Source organism: Rana temporaria, chromosome 1 (assembly GCF_905171775.1).
Source record: "Rana temporaria chromosome 1, aRanTem1.1, whole genome shotgun sequence".
In the NCBI taxonomy this organism is placed as follows: domain Eukaryota; kingdom Metazoa; phylum Chordata; class Amphibia; order Anura; family Ranidae; genus Rana; species Rana temporaria.
In genome coordinates, this window is record NC_053489.1 from 283684496 (window position 1) to 283702060 (window position 17565).

Below are 17565 nucleotides of genomic sequence, written 5' to 3' on the forward strand. Positions count from 1 at the left end.
GCGGGCCGAATCCAGCCCTCCAGGCCATTTCATGTGGCCCTCACACCTCTCCTGCAGCTGCAGGAGACCTCCAGCCCTCCTCTGGTCCTCCTCCAGACCCTTACTTTCTGCTTTCAAGCAATGCATCCAGCTTCTTCCCAGCAGCAGCATAAGGAAAGGGGGTGCACTGTGATGTAAGAGAGGGTGGGGGACTCAACTGCTGATGGTGGTGGGTGGCTCTTGACATCTAATGTAAAGGGGAGGGGATGCTCTGGACATCTAATCTTACAGATACAACCGGCCCTTTTGAGGACAATCATAATGCTGATGCGGCCTACGATAAAATTGAGTTTGACACCCTTGCTCTAAATTATGCAATGCTTGATTATAAGTAATGTGCCACATAGTGGGTTTTGTGACATTGCAAAGTTGTTGTTTTTTGTATTTTAGTTGGACTCATTCTCCCTATTCAATTTTAAACAATGTATTATTTTGTGTGTTGCTCTTTTTGGACATCCTAAAAGTCCATGTGATCTTTTATGTAATCTTTGACTACAGTCGGATGTGGTGCCTAAGTTTTTCATGGTCAAATCCGCCCAATAATTGTATATAGATGCATTAGTATGTAAAGCTCTAAGATAAGCACATGTCATCTAAATTGAAAAATCATGTGTTTTTCTACTAGAATCTTAGTGTGCCTTGTGTATTTCTTCCAGATCTGTGCAACAATCCAGTATAAGGCTGGATTCACACCTACAGTGTATGCATTTTTAGTGCTTTTTGCATTTTGCAGATTTGTACTGTACTACAGTCCATTTACCGTGGTTTCCTATGGAAGCACTAAAAATGCATAGGTGTGAATCCAGTCTTAGGCTCGGTTCACATACGAGCCGCATGCGGCTCACAGCAGGTGTGTGGTGCTTGCTGGTTCGCAGTTTCAGGTCCGATTTCAATCTGAATTTTGTGCTGAATTCGGACCTGAAACAGACCAAATGAGGAACAGTGTTTTTCTACAAATCTCAACCAGGTTGCGCACATATGTGAACCGACTCCATAGAGAGCCGGTCAAAATCTCAGCCAGTCGCGGTGCGCAGCGCGGCTCGTGCATTCGCAGTGTGTGCTGGGCACCCACAGTGAGAGGAGATGAGCAGGGCTTCGTACACCGCATTGCTGGAACCTGGGACAGGTGAGTGTCCCATTAATAAAAGTCAGCAGCTACAATTTTTGTAGCTGCTGACTTTTATATGGGTGGAATTCCGCTTTAACATTGGCTGCTTCATTTCTCACAATAACAGTCTCTTCCCGCAGCTCAGACACAATCTGTTTCCTGCCAGTGCTGCAGACTACATGTAGTTTTGTCACAGGAAGTGTCAGTTCTTAACAATCAATTACTTGTGCTGCTCTTGTCATTTATATTGCTTCATAGGTATACTTACTATTATTAACTTCCATTCTTTCCTAAAACAGAACCCTGGGGAAAAGCTGCAATACCCTCCACTTCACAAACATGCAGGGACTTGTACCGGAGTGTTAATGATCCCAATGAGCCACCAGTGTTGTTCCAGTCTGACTTACCTGGAAGTGTAACTGACTTGTTTGATGAAGCTCATCCATCCTGCATAGTTAAAAGCATTGCCATAGACAATGATTCAATACAAAGTAAGTGGCCTATATTGTTTCATCAGAAAAGCTCAATACAAATGTCCCACGTAACATTTTACTGTTAATTTCTACAGGTCAATATTTGTGGGAACGCACATATGCCAGATCCTAGTATTGTGTAAAGTTTTTAGTCAGGCACACATATGATAATACTTTTTAGAGGCTAATTTAGCATTTATTTACCTGTAAAGTTCATTCTATAAAGAACCACCTAAGCTGTTAGTTTGCTTTTAGTGAACATGTCTGTTCACAGGAGGCATACTAGCTAATTAAACTTGGGACTGAGTCCTCTAATACGGGTTTGCAATATTTTACTGAAAACTGTTGTTATCTCCTTGGGAGTAAACCCCCTTGGTTGATTTTTACCCATAGTGAAGCCTATAACAAGGCTTACCTATAGGTACAGTAAATATCTCCTAAACATTCATTGTTTAGGAGATATTTACTTATGAAGCCACCAGTGATGTCACCAACACATGCACTCTGAGAGAACAGCATACCTGTGCCATTTTTTTTTTTTTATAAAGCTGGCGGTTCACATTTTTCAAGTTTAATGGCATGTACAGTATGCACCAGCTAAAGCCCCTGCAGGAATCTGAGGGGGTGAGGAGAACTCAGGGAACCTTGCAGAAATAGGTGAGGAATGAAAACAGAAAAAAAAAGTATGGAACATATTTTCAAGCGGGTGTAGCGGTGCGCCCGTGGGGTCGCTGAATGTAGTAGTTCCACACATTACCCTGCTTGGCCAGACATTCACTTCAGACACACTTTGACAGTCAATGAACAGTCCTTTAGCTTGTTTTTGTTGTTTTTCATTGGGGGATTAAACTTGGATGGGGGAAAGGGACATGGGATGCCCAAATAATTAATCTTAGTGGTTTGAACAAAGATGGTTGAATCCATATTGACAGTCTCTAAAGCTCCACACTCCTCCAGCACACTACTTGAGATCACTTTGCTTTCTCTACTGCACAATCCTAGATTCGTGTCTTCGTTAGCACATGGTTAGGCCTCACTCTGGGATAAAAGTGTGGTATGAAAAAAAAAACATGGTGTCGCCTCTAAAAATGTGATCTGATATAGTTTTCAAGGAGATACCCAATGCTAAAAAATAAAACAAAATAAAATAGCATGGGGCTCCCTCAAAAACCCATACCAGATCCTGATCCAAGCATGCAGCCTGGCTGTCCAGAAGAGAGGGGGCAGTGCACCCCCCTCCCAACAATACCCTGTCACATGCTCTCAACACGCCCCTATCAGGCAGTTTTATTACATGATGTTTTGTTTTTTAGCATACACTGCCTACACTGTACATTCTTCCCTGACCCACCTTTCACCATGGGGGCACTCATGCAGGCCCGATCCCGAGCCATTCTCTGTGAGTCCCCTGATACACACAGCGCAGCTCGGCCCCACCACCCGCTCTTTTCCCACAGGCTGTGATTGACAGCAGCAGGAACCAATGGCTCTCAATGCTGCCTGGCCAGTGGGAAGAGCGAAATCAAAGCGAGCCACTGCTCTCAGGCACAGAGCTGGATCAAGATTGGGCTCAGGTTAGTATAAGAGGAGGCTGAGGGGGAATCTGAACCCATCCAGAAGTTTTTTTTACCTAGGCAGATAATGTATTAAAGCAGCAAAAAAAAAAATTAAATCAGCAGCTACAGATCCTGTAGCAGCTGACTTTTAATACTAAGACACTTACCAGTCCTGAAATCCAGTGATATCCGCACCCCAGCTGATGTTTCCATCGGCTCTCGGGTGCTATCGCTGCCATTGCCTGTAAGGTAAACCGGCAGTGAAGCCTTACTGCGCATGCGCAAAGTGTGATGCACTTTCTAAATGGACCAGCGGCAGGGGAAGGAGGTGGGGGCCAAATTTCCGAGTGATCTCGCTGTAGCGAGGTCTCCTGAAAGTGGGAATGGGTACAGTACCTGTCAAAAGGTGCTCAATGTGGGACTGGAGGTGGGGGGAGAAAGCAGATAAGTGGACCTTCCACTTTTGGATGGAACTCCACTTTAACAACCACTTTCAAGCAGATCTCCTTCTATCCTGTGCTGCCTGCAACCTCTATCGTTAGATACAGGATGGAATTACGAAATTAAAGAAATGGTCACTGAGCTTTGCAACAGTATTTTTTTTTCTGATTTCTGGGGAATGCTGTTGTACGACAGGCTGATTGGAAGCTTTTACCCCCAGATTTTACCAATCCAACGCCATTTCCTTGAAACAGTTGCACCTAATAATATTTAACATTTTAAAATGGTTCCTTTATATCATGAGATTTGTTTGCTTTGCAGGCCAAGAGAAACAGGGTGAGTCTTGGTTCGACAAAATTGGAATTTCCACACGCAAGTTGGCCTTTCTAAATTGTTGGAAAGGTGTGAAAGAAGATGCAACAGAGCTTGAAAGAGGTGCTGTCACAGATTTTTCGTACATTAGCATCATTTTGTCTTTTATATTACACTTAGGGCTCCTTCATACTCATGCACTGAGATACTGCAAAGCACAACAATGCACATGTAGTACCGTTTACTTTAAAAAACAACACACTAAGGCAACGCATCTGGGTTACAGTGCTCTGCAATGCACTGCAACCCACTACTGTGCATTCTGGTGTGCTGTGTCTGAAAATAAGGTGTTTAGTCCAAGAGCTGCCTTACTGAAAAACATTTTAATATGCTAAATATCGAACTTTAATGAGCATGTGATAGCACACAACAATGCATCGGCACAATCTAAATTGGTCTAAATGTTTGTTTTAGGTCACCACAAAGCAGAATATTTTTTCTATTCAATGCATAATATTATTCTATAATACTCATTACAAACCTTATTACCATAATTTAATGCTACCAACAAACCTTGGACCATGCCCCAGAGATAAAAAGTAGTAAGAGCTGCAGGCAAGAATTTGTATTGTACATATAGATAGTCCTTAGAGCATCTATGTGATTCTTCTATTTAAATGCCACCCAACTGATACTTTAAGGCCTGGTTTATTGTAAATTCTGTGTATTGTAAATTGTTAAATATGCACCTATGATGCAGGTTTTGGACAGGTGTGTTTGGCATTTGGGCTTTTATTTCATTGGCCAGAATTGAATTTTTTTCTGGCCATTCAAACGAATAAACATTCATGTGCTAAACTCACCTAGCACTTAGGCGTGTTTGGCATTTATGCCCAAAAGCTCCTTTCCTGAACATGATTCTTCTGCTTTGACTGCCTATAAATGCTGCTGCTCCTAAACTCCTCTAAAAGTCTATGTGGGCATGGGCACATAGGCTTTTATTGAGGGGAGTTCAGGGGCTTAGGCAAAAAATGCCTAAAGCCCCAAAATGTCACTTTAGGAGCAGCAGTGTGCATGAAACCTAATGCCCTGTACACACAATGGGAAATTCTGACAGCAAAAGTCAGATGTGAGCTTTTGAACCGAAATTCCGACCGTGTGTACAGTATATGCTCCATCGGACTTTTGCTGCCAACAAAAGATTGAGAGCTGGTTCTCAAATTTTCAGATGGAAAAAAATCCTATCAGAAAATCTGATCGTCTGTAGCAATTCCGACGTGCAAAATTCCAACGCATGCTCGGAAAACAATTTGACACATGCGCGGAAGCATTAAACTTAATTTTCTCGGCTTGTCGTAGTGTTGTACGTCACCGCGTTCTTGACGGACGAAAGTTAAGAGAACTTTTGTGTGACCGTGTGTATGCAAGCCAAGCTTGAGCGGAATTTCATCGAAAAAAAATATCCAAGGCAAATCCGATCATGTGTACTGGGCATTAGGATCAAAATAAAATTCTGTCTGTTCAATAAAGACACAGATGGGACTTATATATTTGTGCACTTTATGGCATGATTGATTTGAAGGAATACAAACTTTATGATATGCTTACTCATTAAGGTCCCTTTCACACAGGCGGACAAATAAAATGTCAGTTTTTTAGACGGACCCAATCGGGCCCTCCATTATTCTCTATGGAGTGTCTGTTTACACCCATCAACATCCAATCCAATCCGGTCTGCTAAATTCAGACGGATGGGGATCCGTTCTCCATCCGTCTAGCAGACCAGATCTGACGGCAGTCAGTTGTAAATGGACAGGCAGTCCAGTTACATTTGACAGCCCATAAAGGACATCGGGCTGTGTCTGTGTCTGCTCTGCATAAGGGGAGCAGCCGCGGACTATTCATCTGCCTGCTCAGCAGGGATCAGTAGACAGATTCCCCGCTAAGCAGGCTGACTCCTGGCGCAGTCCACCCCGTGTGAAAGGGGCCTAGGAGTAGATAACTTCAGTATTTTGTGAGAAAATCCTACAACTAATAGAAAAAATTAATTTCTATTGATGTCTAATAACTGATATCTAAATACTGATTTTGCAGACATTCATGAACTTCAAAATACTTGTTTAAATGAAAGTTGTGGTCCAAATGATCTAGCCGAATGTGAGGAGAATGATGGACAGCCTTATATACCATATCAGCTGGCAAAAATGTACATAACCAAGGTTTGTATAGAAGAAAGATATCACACTGTCTAACTACTAGTGGAAGATGAAGTATATTGTAAACAGGTCAAGCAATATAGGACTCATAAAATTAGATTCTCAAATGCTCATATATAGTAACCCAAGTACTTACCAGATTTTAGTGTTTACCAGTTTTAAATGGGAGTGGCTAATGTAAACTGATTTCTTAAAGGTATTGTACACTTTCAAATGTTTTCATTGTATGAGGTAATAATGTAGTTGTACTCCCTGCGTCATTTGTTTACCATACTTTGTAATGATGTAGCTGCAGTTTGTAGTGTCATGGCTAATCATTTCCCATATCTCCATGTATTCATTCACCTAGCTTGTTCCTCGGAACAGGCAACTTCTTTTTCTGGGTCACACAGCATCCAGTGCACACCTTGTCATTGTTGCATCACAAATGTGGGAGCACACCCCTCTCATTTTTGTAAATATTTTATTCTATCTTTTCATGTGACAAAACTGAAGAAACTACACTTTGCTACAATGTAAAGTAGTGAGTGTACAGTTTGTATAACAGTGTAAATTTGCTTTCCTCTCAAAATAACTCAACAAACAGCCCTTAATGTCTAAACCGTTGACAACAAAAGTGAGTACATTCCTCAGTGAAAATGTCCAAATTGGGCCCAAAGTGTCAATATTTTGTGTGGCCACCATTATTTTCCAGAACTGCCTTAACCCTCTTGGGCATGGAGCTCACCAGAGATTCATAGGTTGCCACTGGAGTCCTCTTCCACTCCTCCATGATGACATCACAGAGCTGGTGGATGTTAGAGACCTTGCACTCCTCCACATTCGTTTAAGAATTCCCCACAGATGCTCAATAGGGTTTAGGTGTGGAGACATCTATTTCCCAAAGACAACCTCTGAATATGACGTGGAGCATGTGCACTCAACCTCTTTGGTTGACCATGGCGAGACCTGTTCTGAGTGGAACCTGTCCTGTTAAACTAATGTATGGTCTTGGCCACCATGCTGCAGCTCAGTTTCAGGGTCTTGGCAATCTTCTTATAGCCTAGGCCATCTTTATGTAGAGCAACAATTCTTTTTTTCAGATCCTCAGAGAGTTCTTTGCCATGAGGTGCCATGTTAAACTTTCAGTGACCAGTATGAGAGAGTGAGAGCGATAACACCAAATTTAACACACCTGCTCCCCATTCACACGTGAGACCTTGTAACACTAGTAACTCACATGATGACATTTTTACTTAGCGGTGTATTCACTTTTGTTGCCAGCGTATTAGACATTAATGGCTGTGTGTTAAGTTATTTTGAGAGGACAACAAATTTAAACTGTTATACAAGCTGCACACTCACTACTTTACATTGTAGCAAAGTGTATTTTCTTCACTGTTGTCACATTAAAGATATAATAAAATATTTACAAAAATGTGAGGGGTGTACTCACTTTTGTGAGATACTGTATATGAAACACATCCAGCTTCCACATCCACTTTGAGCACAGTGATCTCTCTGTAAATGCTCTGTCTGTTTCAGATCCCGTTTTTGCACCTGCATCAGTGCTAGACCAAGAGACCTATGTAGTTTCTTCACAGGAAGTGTCAGTTTTTAGACTACAGACAGATGTCATGCATTACTTGTGAAATGTCGTGCCGCATGGCCTCATGCTTGAACATAAACAGAAACTTCTGATGGGGGTGTGTGAATATTTAATCTACTATAGGCTGTGTATACAAAGCAATAAATCACAACATGTAACTTCATGATCAATTTAGATATTTTGCAATGTGCTGGTAGGAAGTTTTATTATGCCGTTAATTATTTGGGTTACTATGCTGCCTGCTCCATTTGCTATCCACTGTTTAGTGCGGTCTATGAAAAGCTGGACAAACTTCTGTGCCAGTAAAGGCTTCCCACTGTTTTTTCCATTCATTATATGGTTTACTCCTTTTTTGTTACCTTTCAAAATGATTGGGAGGGACTCAAACTTCTACTTCAATCTTCTACTTTGCCTAAATGACAGGGTAATGACAGCTCGCTAAACCTGTCAGAGTGGACATCAGATACACACAAAGCTCTTGCTGGGACACAATAATAATTGGGTTATATACTGTGTTTTTTTTTTTGCATTAAAATTCAAAAAAGTGTATATTTACCCAAAACTTGTGTTTGAAAAACCGCTGCGCAAATACTGTGTGACATAAAAATATGCAATACCCACCAATTTTATTCTCCAGGGCCTCTGCTTTAAAATATATATATATAGGCCCGGATTCACAAAGCACTTACGTCGCCGTATCTCGAGATACGCCGTCGTAAGTACAAATGTGCGCCGTCGTGTCTATACGCTGAACCAGAAACCAAGATACGCCTGAAAATAGGCTGCATCCGACCGACGTAACTTTCCTACGCCGGCGTATCGTGAGTGCATATTTACGCTGGCGCTCCCATTGATTTTCGATTCAAATATGCAAATGAGTGAAATACAGCGATTCACGAACGTAGTTGCGCCTGGCGCATAATATACGCGGTTTGCGTAAGACTTACGTCCGGCGTAAATTTATTCCCCATATTGGAGGCACAACTCATGCAAAGGTATGGACCAGGGAACACAGCCGTCGTATTTTACGTCGTTTACGTAGTTCGTGAATATGGCTAGACGTAGGTTACGTTCACGTCGTAGGCAGTGATTCGACGTATCTTAGGCAGTTGTTTCGACGTGATTCTGAGCATGTGCACTGGGATGCGTCCACAGGACGGCGCATGCACCGTAGGTTATTTGTATCTTTATGACGCTCAATCCATCATTTACATGGGGTCACGCCTCATTTGCATGGCTCACGCCCACTTCCACTTACGACGAGTTACGACTAAGAAACCCAGCGTAGATTTGGAGGCAAGTGCTTTGTGAATCCAGTGCTTGCCTCTGTGCGCTGCGTCGGCGTAGCGTAAATTAGATACGCTACGCCCGCATAAATATGTGCCGATGTATGTGAATCCGGGCCATAATGTTTGGAGGTTCTAAGTAATTTTCTAGTAAAAAGACCTGCTCTTCAAGTGGTTAAACTGAAATATTATCCTTAAGGCCCCGTACAGACGACCAAACATGTCTGCTGAAACTGGTCTGCGGGCCAGTTTCAGCAGACATGTTCGGTTGTGTGTAGGCCCGAGCGTGCAGGATTCCAGCAAACATTTGCCCGCCGGGCCTTTTCCCAGCGGACAAATATTCCTGGACTTGTTTTAAAACAGTCCGCTGGAATCCTGCCCGCTCGGACATGTTCGGTCGTCTGTACAGACCTACCGTACATGTCCGAGCGCCCGCCATCCCTCGCATGAGTCGAATGACATTGACGCATCCATGGAAGCATTTAACTGGCAGGCCCGCCCACGTCGCCGCGTCATTGTCGCGGCGACACCGCGTCATCGTCGCGGCGACACCGCGGACACGCCCCGCGTATTGTTTACGCGCGGCTTTCTGTACGATGGTTAGTACAGCCATCGTACAGAAAGCCCCGGGCAGACATGTACGGTGAAAACGGTCCGGCGGACCGGTTTCATCGTACATGTTTGCCCGTGTGTACACGGCCTAAGTATTTGTAAACTAAAGACATCTAGTGGCAAATATAGGTATTGAATTATTGTTTAATCATTTATTATTTATTATATTATTATTGTTCTTATTTACAAGACAACACTGAACCTCAGTCCCTGCCTTGAAGGTCGCTATCATAGTTATTAAATAAAATACAATTTTGGGATAGAAACTAATGATGACATCAACATCTAACTTACTTTAACAGTTCAGCGTATTACACCTGTCCTTCAATATGCCAAATTCTTTGCCTTGCTCAATTTATATGATTTTTTTTTTTTTTTTTATTGTTTTTTTGTTATTTTTAATGTACATGCACTGTATTTCCTTTTATTTCAGGTAGCCAACGATATGCAAAAAATGAAAATAAAACACATGCAAATCATTAGTGAAATAGATGATAATTCAAAGAGGAATCGGGTAAGGTAAAAATTGTCAATTCACTCCTACATACTAACAAGTATCATATTTTTTTTCTTGATTATATAGCATATATAAATATAGATAGAAAGGTAAAGAGCTAACCGATTGATCACAGCAAAAATCAATGTGGAGCCGAAAAATAAATTAAGCGTCTAAATAAATAAACCTTGTCTAAATAGAACTTTCAGGAAACTAAATATACTAAAGCCCCATACACACTATAAGGTTTTCTGCAGATTTTTGTCTTCAGATTTACCAAAACCATGTAGTGCAAGGGCCTGTCTAATTGCATACAAATTGAAACTCTTAAGATTTGACCTCATATTATATGGTTTGGTAAATCTGAAGACAAAAATCAATTCAGAAAACACGTTTTTTTTTTTCTTATGTAAATTGGCTCACAAACCAAATGGCCCATGCCTCAAGATTATTGCTTCAATTTGAAAATTAAAATGGCATAAAATAATACCTACAAGGTTCCTGCATAAGCTTTTTTATTTGAAAATACATTTCCTTTGCTCCTCCAGAGCCCCCAGAACTCAGGCATGCTTTGTAAGCAAATTCCTTGATTGCTTTCTCCATAGGCTGCATAGATGAAAATGTTGTATTAAGGGATAAAGCAGAGGCACCAGAGAGATTGATATAGGCTCAAAGGGCCAGATCCACAAAAGGGATACGACGGCGTAACTGCTGTTACGCCGTCGTATCCCTGTTCCTAACTATGGAACTGATCCACAGAATCAGTTTTCCATAGTTAGGCAGAAGATCCGGCATGTGTAAGGGACTTACACTGCCGGATCTTAGGATGCAGTACCGCATCCGCCGCTGGGGGCATTTCGTGTCGAAATGCCGCCTCGGGTATGGAAATTAGCACTTACGGAGATCCACGAAGCTTTTCAGCTTCGTTTTTTCTCCGTAAGTTTTAGTTTGCAAACGCAAAATTAGGGCTGCTTTTACAAAGTGTAAACTGTTTACACCTTGTAAAAACAGACCTTTCTGTCCAGCGACGCAATTTTTTTTTAATTTTGATTTTTTTTTTCGTGCCGCATCTTTTTATTGACCCGTCGCAATCCACAAAGCTCGGCGTAACGTAATTTCGCGCTATGCACGTCGGGAAAATTACGTCACAAGCATGCGCAGTACAGCCGGCACGGGAGCGCGCCTCATTTAAATGGGAATCGCCCCCATGAAAATAGGAACGCCTTGCGCCGGCGGAATTTAAGTTACACAGCCCAAAATTTCTAGGTAAGTGCTTTGTGGATCGGGCACTTAGGTAGAAATTTTAAGGCAGTGTAACTTAAATGGAAAAAATTAAGTTACGCCGGATCTTTGTGGATTACCCCCAAAGTAATTATCTTTGTAAAATGCATGCCTAGGTTATCCACATTATTTGTCTAATGCAATTGTGGTCAACTTACTGATATAGAGGGGCCTCAAGTGCAGCCCCTGACATCACAGAGTATTCCATAAATGTAATGTTAAATAAAGCTGTCAGACTGTAGGAAATGAACAAGAGATACACACAAATCCACTCTTCTGTTCTCAAGTGTGCTAAAGTGGAGCTTCACCCAAAAGGGGGAGCCTTCTCCCCCATACCCTTAGGAAATGGCACTTTTTTTGGAGGGGGGAAGCAGGTAACTGGTTTTGACAGGTACCCACTCTCACTTCCACTCAGATCGCCTAGGTCTAGGAACTGAGTAGAAGTTCTCCTCCCCCTCCCTCCCTGCAGTCTTCTGGGACACTTAACAGATCCCAAAAGACTGTAGGATCATTCACAACGCATGATGGACAACCGGCTTTGAAACTGCAAGCTGTCACAGCCAGTTGCCCACAGTTGAGATTCCGTTGTCTGGGACAGAATGGAAAGAACGGTGGAATGATGGAAAGAATGGCTTGGGAGAGAGAGCATATCCATGGATCCTGGGTCAGATGAGTGTCTGTTTATTAAAAGTTAGCAACTCCAGTTTTTGTAGCTGCTGACTTTTAATAAACACAAATAAGAGTGGAGCTCCTGTGTAAGTGCATGTCAAGCCAGTCGCAACACAGGCCTTGCTGCCTTCTTTGGATTGTGTGTGTGTGTGGGGGGGGGGGGGGGGTTGTTCCTGGAACACAGGCCTCGCTGTCCTCTTTGGATATGGGACAAGAACAAATGAAAGGGTGCACCAACCTCAGGCATTATCTAAGCTAGCATTTGTTTGAATATATGAAAATTGGCAGATTCAGCACGAGTCGCCCCAAAATTTGAATGGTGTATAGCCAAATTGACAACTCTCTGTGAGCCCATCTATGCCTAATGCTCAGTAGAAACCAATGACACAAGCTGTCACAGGACGGGTAGAATTGTCTCAATGCTCTGCTGACTTGTATCTAAATAAATTGTTTTTATTTAGTAGTGGGTTCTGTAAACATTAGAAAAAAGAGTTGTTTTAATTATTGAATTTTATAGAAAATGAAAAAGAGGGAGGCACTCATAATGCCACATCCGTAAATTGGAGAGCAAACATAGAAAGTTACTTCTTACTATTGAATTTTATAAACAAAATCTATTTAATGGACTCTTAAAGGGTTAATCCATCTTTCCTGAACATTAACAACAACCCCCCCCCCCTCCCCATTTTTTTGACAGGGTATAAAAGAGAAGAGAGGCGCCTCCTAAGTGTAGCAATGAGTTGCTAAATGTTGTACCTTCATTAAATGTAACCATATTGCTACACTTAGAGGCTCCTCTCTTTTTTTATACTCAGTTGTGACATGACACTACTCTTATATCAAGACATCGCTTGTATATCAAGGCAAAATGTATTAAAACGCTCTCAAACCAAGTTACTCTCAAACCAAGGTTTTACTGTAGGTGTTTCGTTTCTATTATATATCTACAGGTCATGCTTGGCCTGTGTGCAAAAACTCCTAGATAGCTGATCCCCTTTGTCCTGCCTAAAAGTCAGTTAATGCTGGTGGTTAGAAATGTACCCCCACTGAGCGCTCTCACTTGTTCAAATTGCACAAATACACAGTGCAGTCTTTTTTCCTCTACCGAACAACACTGAGCTCGGCCACTGCTGCTGTTTGTACAAGTCAGAGCATCCTCGGGGGGTACACTTCTAACCTCCAGCCTGTCCAGGCTTTAGGCAGGACAGAGGGGGTTGGCTATCAGGGTTTTTCCAGACAGTTCACACACACCTACAGAAATGGAGTAAAAAAGAAGCAACTTATTTAAAAAAAAATGACCGGTGATTTGTAATATGTTGGGGATGCTGGAATGCATGTGGGGGGTTTGTGGGGAATGTGACGAAAGGGTGACCCAACCGTTTGATTTTTTTTTTAACTATAGCTTTAATCCTTTTAATGAACATTGTGATTTTTACATTCATGTTGTTGACAATTTACATTTTATTATGTCTAGGAGCAAGAGATTCTAATCCTGAAAAACCATTACCGGGATAAAATGAAGATCCTAAAGTCTAGGTTAGAGACCTACCATGACCTTTTGGAACAAAAAACAGAATGCTTGCAAGAAAAAATAAAGGTGAAATGCTTTAAATAATACAACCCTTTTTTCCCAGAGGCGATTAAGTTTGCATGTGCTGCGCTATATAAGTTTTCATTCATTCATTCCTATTTCACTTATATTTTCTGATATGATCATTTGCAGATTAATGTGTATCATTATGAAGTAAACATGGAGCGTCTATATAGGGTTGGTGCAGTGTTAACCGGGCCTACTGTGCAACTGGAGGAAGTAAATACTGCACTGTCTCTATACAAGCCAGCAATTGGAAGAGCTTTTTCTGCTTCAAAAAGTAGGAGAAATATGGATTGGAAGGGGGCAATATTTTGGCACATATAGTAGCCCCTGTAGCAGAAGCAGAGTGATGGGTGCATAGCTAGGTGAAAAAAGAAGAGTGGTAGTTGTTTTTTTGATTCTCCAACAGGCAAACATTCTTGTTAATTGTAATTGTATTTTTTTAATAACAAGCATGTCATACCTACCTGCTCTGTGCATTGGTTTTGCACAGAGTGGCCCTGAACCTCTGCTTCTGGGGGTTCCCCGCTGGCGCTCTGGGCTTCTCCTCTTCTGTGTGGGACACCAGAGGAAGCCGCTTCCTATGGTGGCACACATGCAGGCTTGATGCTGAGCTACCGAGCTGTATATGTCTATTGACATACACACCCGACCTTGGCCCCACCCCCTACACTCTCCTCACAGGCTTCTGCTGCTGCCTTCATGAGGAGAGAGCCGCTGCTTCTGGGCACAGCGTTGGACTGAAATCGGACTCAGGTTAGTGTTTGGGTGGGGTTGAGGAGGAGATGACCATGTTTTTTAATGCAGAGAATGCATTAAAAAAAAACGTAAGCATTTACAACCACTTTATCGGCTACCCAACCAATGCATCCTTGATGAGCTAGGGGCTGCAATCGTTTTTGCTGTAGTGTTCTGTCATCTGGGGTGCTGATCCACTCAATTCAATTTCACCACTAGATATCCCCCATTGTATTCATGTGGGGCAAAGTTCTGAAAGGTTTCCCATTATACACACCTTACTATATCAGATTCCTGTTCAACTGTGGAGAGCTTATGTATGAACCCAAAGACCTTTTTTATGAATAAGTGCAAAAAATAGTATTTTATGTGACTAAAGTATGCAGATGATGTATGACACTCCAACCATCAGGTGACTTCCTTACTGCATATGGAATTGGTTCTGTGAAGAGCGTTATATAATATGTAGTTTTTACCCATATATGCTGTATAAAGTTACACATTTTATATATGTTGCAAAAAATTTAGGCAAAAAGTAAACTTAGTTAATATATTTGCAGGTTTTGGAAGAGGAGAAAGATCAGTGGATACAGGAAAAATCATCCCTTCTCAATGAAATTAAAGAATTAAAAGAGAAACTGGGGCAGGAAAAGGTACTTAACCACTTGCTTGCTTGGCACGTATACCCCCTTCCTGCCCAGGCGAAATTTCAGCTTCCGGCACTGCGTCGCTTTAACTGACAATTGCACGTGCACGTGCGACGTGGCTCCCAAACAAAGTTGACGTCCTTTTTTCCCACAAATAGAGCTTTCTTTTGGTGGTATTTGATCACCTCTGCGGTTTTTATTTTTTGTGCTATAAACAAAAAAAGAGCGACACTTTTTTTTAAAAAAAAAAAACACAATTCTTTTTACTTTTTGCTATAATAAATAAATATCCCATTACAAAAAAAAAAAAAATTCTCAGTTTAGGCCGATACGTATTCTTCTACCTATTTTTTCGCTTAAAAAAAATCGCAATAAGCGTATAGTGACTGCTTTGCGCAAAAGTTATAGCGCCTACATAATAGGGGACATAATTATGATTTTTTTTATTATTATTTTTTTACTAGTAATGGCAGCTATCTGCGATTTTTATTGGGACTGCGACATTATGGCGGACGCATCGGACATTTTTGACACATTTTTGGGACCATTCACATTTATACAGCATACAGTGCTATAAATATGCGCTGATTACTGTATAAATGTGACTGGCAGTGAAGGGGTTAACACTAGGGGGGCGAGGAAGGGGTTAAATGTGTAACCTGGGAGTGATTATTACTGTGTGTGGAGAGGGACTGACTGGGGGAGGTGACCGATCTGTGTCCCTATGTACAAGGAACACAGCATCGGTCTCCTCTCCCTGACAGGACGTGGAGCTCTGTGTTTACACACAGGGCTCCACGTCCCTGCTCAGTTACTGGGCAATCGCGGGTGCCGGCGGCCATCGCGGCCGCCGGGCACGCGCATCGTGTTCCCAGTAACACGACGGGTGCGGGCACGAGCGCCCCCTAGCAGCTGTGAAAGACAAGGATGTCATATGACGTCCTGTCAGAACAATAGGACTATCGTGCCGCCGTCAATTGACGGCGGCCGGTAGTGTAGTGGTTAAAGGATATCTAATGTCAAAGCATACACTTTCATTTTATAACATCAGCACTCTAATATAGCAGACAATATTTATATTTAACAATCCAATATAAGCTTACTTTAAAAAAAATCTCCTTTCATGTTGTGAAATCTGTTTGTTTTCTGGTCATCTCTTTCCACATCTTCCTGAACTCCCTTCATGCCTTTCAGTTTCTCCTCTGTTGTTTTACTTTCAATTTCTAAGGACTACATATTCCATGGTACCCTGCTGCCTGCAAGTAGTGATGATACCTCCTCCTCAATCGCCTCCTTTTTAACACTTCTGTCATTCAAAAAGCAGTCTCTGTGAAATGTGTGACAGCAGTGTATAACGACATACTGGATACATGTCAAATTTAAAGAAGTAAATGCGTGGGATTCTTTAAAAAGTACTGTACAATGCATTGAAATTGTTCATATTAATAGGAGTGAGCTGGAAATAATTGAAATTCAATGTAGAGAAGAATATGTATGATTTTTAACTTTTGACAATAGATACAATTATTATAAATAAATAATATCCTCTAAATATTTCTCTTGCCCGTACATGTGACTTCTTCTCAAATCAAACATGATTTCCTAATGTTTATCTTATATTATTTTAATCACAATGGTTTATAGAAAGTATCTATAAAAAGTTAACATCATCTATGTCAGTAAATCAACCCAATAGACCTGCATTGTGAGAAATGATTATTAAAGCAACAGCGTTGCTGCCAAAGTATGTGTCTGGTTTTACGCAAAAAATTTACACATCTATTTAAATTTAAAATTATTTAAAAAGAGTGCACATTCATTTTAACACTAAAAAATAAATATATTGTGATTATGAAGAGATAAAAACAAAAATGTAAGGTTATAGCTGTCCCTTCAATGTTATTTTTTTTAGAAAATGATAATATGTATAACAGATGTCTGATGATAATAATTTTAGATTTTTGTGATCATCTCTTATGTTCTTATTTCAGATTTAACACTGTATGGCTTGAGCTGCATTTTCAAGGGAAATGGTTTCAGTTGCTCAGCTCCTTCATTGAAAGATGTCACTATAGTTTGGATGTCAGAAACATAAAAAAGTGATGCCAAGATATATGCAAGATATAGCACCCAGCCTATCAAGTTGGTATCAGAATTTCTATCTGCATCAAAGAACATCTAAGGAATAACATGGTTAGCATCTCTCCAAGCAGTTGTAAAAAGGAAATACCGTATATACTCGAGTATAAGCCGACCCAAGTATAAGCCGAGGACCTAATTTTACCACAAAAAAGCTGGGAAAACGTATTGACTCGAGTATAAGCAGAGGGTGAGAATGCAGCAGCTACTGTAAGGCCGTGTACACACGGGCAAACATGTACGATAAAACCGGTCCGCCGGACCGTTTTCACCATACATGTCTGCCCGGGGATTTCTGTACGATGGCTGTACTAACCATCGTACAGAAATCCGCGCGTAAACAATACGCGGGGCGTGTCCGTGGCGTCGC

General features: G+C 41.4%; 2 long non-coding RNA genes across 2 annotated transcripts; both read left to right on the plus strand.

The window, feature by feature from the left end:
* The first annotated feature begins 1405 nt into the window (after window positions 1-1405).
* LOC120924924 lies at window positions 1406-10151 on the plus strand. The gene is made up of 4 exons (XR_005746470.1): window positions 1406-1638; window positions 3939-4052; window positions 6024-6148; window positions 10065-10151. It is a non-coding gene; the product is annotated as an uncharacterized LOC120924924 (long non-coding RNA).
* Window positions 10152-13556: 3405 nt separating this feature from the next.
* On the plus strand, window positions 13557-17349 carry LOC120924925. Its single transcript, XR_005746471.1, has 3 exons — window positions 13557-13674; window positions 14970-15062; window positions 17048-17349. It is a non-coding gene; the product is annotated as an uncharacterized LOC120924925 (long non-coding RNA).
* Window positions 17350-17565: the final 216 nt, after the last annotated feature.